Below are 5,286 nucleotides of genomic sequence, written 5' to 3' on the forward strand. Positions count from 1 at the left end.
TCGAGGAGTAGCAGTGATTCTGATATTACAGACTCTATTACGGCCAATCCGTTATAGAAAACGGTAGGCCGACGGTAACTAACACAATTCCTGTAACATATCTCTTTCAAGTCCATCTGATCATCTACCGATGGAGGAAGCTAACAGAATTGTTCAACAAAAGAAAGAAGTTAAACCTCCTCCAATAGTATTATATGGTATTTCGGATATTCCAAAGCTATATAATTGTTGGAATCGGTCGTCGACAAAAGAGAATACAATATCCGAATTATAAACAATAAGCAATATCGACAGGTGTTGAAGGATATTGAGAACTACAAGAAAATAATTCGAATGTTTCGAGAAAATAACCTAATAGGACCTTCACAAGACGTGATGAGAGGGTGTTTCGGGTGGTGTTAAAGAACGTTCGCCATTCGATTCTACTTACTGTTATTCAGGAGGAGATTGAAAGTCAGTAACATAATGTTCGGAGTATCGTAAAAGATTATCTCCAAGTAAACAAAGAGCCGCTGGCTATTTCTGTCGTGAATCTGGAACCTGAGGATAATAACAGGGAAGTATTCAGAACAAAGTGCATAGCTAACTGTTGTGTAAGATTTGAAACCATAAAAAGAGCACCAGGATTGGTACACTGTATGAGGTACTATCAGTGTGGTCATGCTAGAAATAACTACATTCGGCCATATTACTTGTGAAGTGTGCAGAAGTGCTGGCTGCCAGAATACAGAAGAGCTCTGGCAATTTGTGCTTTATGCCATGAGGATTGTACTGCAAACTATAAAGGTTGCAGGGATTATAAAGAAATTCTAGAAGGAAAAAAGAAAAAGAGAATGTATTGTGATATAATGAATATTCTTATTAGATCCCAAGATCTGAGAGACAAATCTTACAACCTAGACCAGGTGGTTTTCCGTCTTTAGAACAAAGGACCGCTAGAAATCCAAATAATAATAATGATAACACTCTCAATAAACATTCCATCCCTCCTTCACCAAAGCAGTGATGGGAAACGATCATAAGAGTTCAATTTCACTAGATAAATCTGAGAAGCTAGCGAGTAACATTGAGTTCTTGATTCAACAGATTGGGAATCTGCTGGACCTGCTGACAAAGGTAATTTCTAAAATCTATTAATGAGATATTACCTGATAATAATAATATGGAATATCAATGGTGTAATGAACCGAGGGAGGAGCTGGAGACAATAACAAGACATATTTTACTTAAAAATATTATCTTTATTAATCTCTTGAGTTAACCAATTGACTACACAAACTTATAAATTAAATACATTATGTTAGAGTTCTCTATGCTTCCTCCTGTGACAACACACATTCATACACACATCATACAAAATTCTCTTACACACTAAGAAATTAACTGGTCTACCCATCTTAGATAACAATATTTTTTCCCCACCCTTGTTGTATTAGATCCCCCTACTCATCCTACTCATATATGACTCATCTTATCTTTAGATAATTATATGTATCTCTTTATATAACCTGATTGCTGTTTCCTGTGTATTGAAACCTTTAAAATGCAAATAATTTTCTGAAAAATTACAAACATTAAACATTATTTTTCTTAAAACTAAATTTACAATATAATATGACTTTTAAATTAAATTAATATATATGTTGCTTAATCCGGCTATGTCCATTGTATTGTTGGCAGTGTTTGTATTTTTCTTGATATATATCATTTCTGGAGTGGTCCTTTTGTATGTATTTTGTTCTTTGTCTAATATTTTGGTCCTCTTGAAATCAAACGAGTGCTTATGTTCTATAGTATGTTTTGTGAATGCTATCACTTCCTTTTTTCTATATTTATGGGCTTCTATTCTTTTTTTAAGGTATTGATTGGCATTGTACTGTTTTTAAGATTGTACATGGGACAAACATCTCACTACGTAAAAAACATTGTACATTCTACAAACATTTCAATACCTTAAAAAAACAATATTTTGGAAAAGTTACTTTGCAGGTATTACAAGTATACCTTTGCAGGTAAGTAGTTGAGGTATACAGACCAGTTCCTTTTCTTAACAAAAGCACCCAGCTAATCAATATTGGTTGATTTTTTTTTTTTTTTTTTTTTTTTTTTTTTTTGTTAAAGAGATGAGGAATCCCATTTACAGAAGACACCTAAGCAGTCAGGCTCATTAACAGGTGTCGCAAGATGTTATTAATATACATATTAAACCTGTGCACTACTGACTAAACCACCACTTCTGGCTGCCACCCTTCCTAATACAGCTAGTAAAGTATTTCTTCTGGAAGAGGGATGATACACCCACTCACACATTCATACATCATTGTACAATTGCATCACAATAGGAATATCAACAAAACACATCGGTCTCAGCAAACATGATGCATCACAATACATCAAGATACAGAAAACAGATTATGAAACTACATACAAAGAATAATGACAGATCAAACATACTGCAGGATGTAAAACAAAACAAAAAAACATCAGAAATACAGAGAATACACAAGAAAAAACATAACACATCATTATACAACATATATAAATACAAGGGAAGAAATACTCAAGAAAACATCAAGTCTCACAACAATAAAGACATCATCATAAAATAAATCATCAAAACCAAACCAGCAAGTACATAAAAATACGCCTGAAATCAGACATTCATAAATATTACACGATCAATGCAACAACATAACACATATAAGAGTATAATCAAACGCTGTACAAATCTGCAGCCAAAAAGCTAATCCTCACGGAATGCAGTAAATACAAAAATACTACATACTGCAATAAAGACCAAGAAACAGCGAATTAACCCAAGATCAGATAAGATAAATATCATAAAGACATAATATACATCAAAAGCAGAATATTCAAATATAACAAAACAACAGAATTATAAATCAAAAGCATTACATCATCTTATACATACCTTATTTATCTAACCTTATGTAGTACCTTTTGCGTATCTTGCCAATTTTTAACCTGGCTGACATTTGTAAACAATATAATAACATAAAAGTTTGTCTCAAAGAAACTCAAAATTTTACCATTGGGCTATAAATTGTAATTAATACTATAAGTGGGTTAAAATAGGTTAGTCAGATGATCTCTCTTCAAAAAAATCCGCTGACATTTTTTGATCACATCAAAATGATCAAGAATCTACATTTCAGTTGATGATTGATTTGTAAAAAGTCTGAGTAATACTTCTAATATTTTAATTGTTTTGGTCTTAAGTTGCTGAGACAAAAATTGAATGTATCATTGTATCATGTTGAGCCAGTTTATCCTGATTGATTATACAGGAAAATAAAATTTTATTATGATTTATCAGTAATTTTTGGTTAATATAAATGAAAACAAAATAATCATCGACTGGAATCATAACTGATGATAAACCAAGAATCTATAGCTAAATTATAGAGGTATCAAAGCCCATACATTATAGTTGACTGAAAACTTCATCAACTGAATAAATTTTTACACTCTGGAGAAGGTTTTCTATAAATTTATCCCAGAGGTATTATTCATAAGTGATGTTATGTCAAATAAAGTAATTTTGAATTGAGGTAAGATAACTTGTAACAGTTTCACTTCTACAATGTACAGACACAGTTTACTCTTTTTTTCAATGTTGAGATCCTCATTTGAAGATAGAAACTTTGCAATAATAGAGGAAATAAAAAAATTCAAAAATGGAACTACTATTTCAAACACATCATTTCAGGATTGTTTTCAGAAAAGGAAACATTATGAAGATATCTGCTTCATCATGAACTGATCCTTACAATCTAATTTTGAATAATCTACCAAACAAGCTGATATATTTAAACTACGAGGTTAAGTCAATTATTATCTGCAATGAAGTTATAAATTTTATTGCAATACAAATAGGAAACTTACATGTACATAATTTTTCAACAAAGTCCCCTTACATTTCAATGCACTTGGTCCATCAGCAGTGTAGTTTCAGCAGTGTAGGCAACAGTATGTGGACGGGTATTGTTGTGCAACAACACAACACCTTTCGACAGCAGTCCTTGGCGTTTGCTTCAAATTGCAGGCTTCAGCTTGGCAGTAAGCATCTCACTGTAATGCGCACTGTTTATTGTCATGCTCCTTTTCTCATAATGTTCCAGTACATGGCCTTGTGAGTCCCAAAAAACCGTAAGCATCAATTTTCCTGCGGATAGTTGGGTCTTGAACTTTTTTTGCAGGGTGAATTTGGATGTTTCCATTCCATACCTTGCCGTTTACTCTCCGGCTCGTAATGATGGAACCATGTTCGTCATCAGTGATGATGGTGATGATTGATGATAGATGATGTCTAAGAAGATATCCTGTTTGTTACTATAGCGATCAAAAGTTTTTGGCAGATGTCCAAGCGCGTTTGTTTATGCATCTGTGCGAGTTGTTTTGGGACCCATCTTGTACAGACTTTATGAAACCCAAGTCTGTTGTGGATGATTTCATTGGCAGAACCGTGACTAATTTAAAGGCGATGTGCCACTTCATTAATAGATACTCGTCTGTCTAAGAAAATCATGTCACGTGCACACTCAATGTTTTCCTTATTTGTGGCGGTAAATGGTCGTCCAGCTCCTTCGTTGTGCGTAACACTTGTGCAATCATTTTTGAATTTTTCAATCCATTCATACACATTCCATTGCAGCAACATACTGTTCCTATACTATACCGAAAGTCTTCGATGAATTTCGGCCCCTGATACACATTCCACAAAAACGGATCACTGAACAATACTCTTCTTTGGTGCAAACAGAAAGCTGAGCAGCCATGGTTAACGGTAAGGCAACGATAATGGAACTAACCTAGTTAACAGAACTAACTAAGTACTAACAGTACTATCAACATAAACTAAAATATAACTAAATTGCAGATAATAATTGACTTACCCTCGTATTATAAGTATCTGTATGTGTATTACATATAAGGACATTCTTTGTAGATTGCTTTTGGTGGAGAACCATAAATATAAAATGAAATTTTTACTTTTGGGAACTGCTTAATAACAATATATCAAGCAAAAAAAAAATTGTGTAAGAAATGATACTAAATAGAGTATAAAATTGTGTTTTATGTAAGAAATTATTGTTTATTTTTAATATAATTTTATTTAAAAAAGATATATTTGTTTAGTAATATGCATTTTGTTATTTCAGGTGTCAAAATTAAAACTCAGAAGAAATTCAATTCATTTATTATTGTCTATGTATTATTTACATTATCAGGTATTATGTTGATTTTGATCATTTTTATTAAATT

The sequence above is a fragment of the Lycorma delicatula genome, chromosome 3, assembly GCF_047948215.1.
Source record: "Lycorma delicatula isolate Av1 chromosome 3, ASM4794821v1, whole genome shotgun sequence".
Taxonomy (NCBI): Eukaryota; Metazoa; Arthropoda; class Insecta; order Hemiptera; family Fulgoridae; genus Lycorma; species Lycorma delicatula.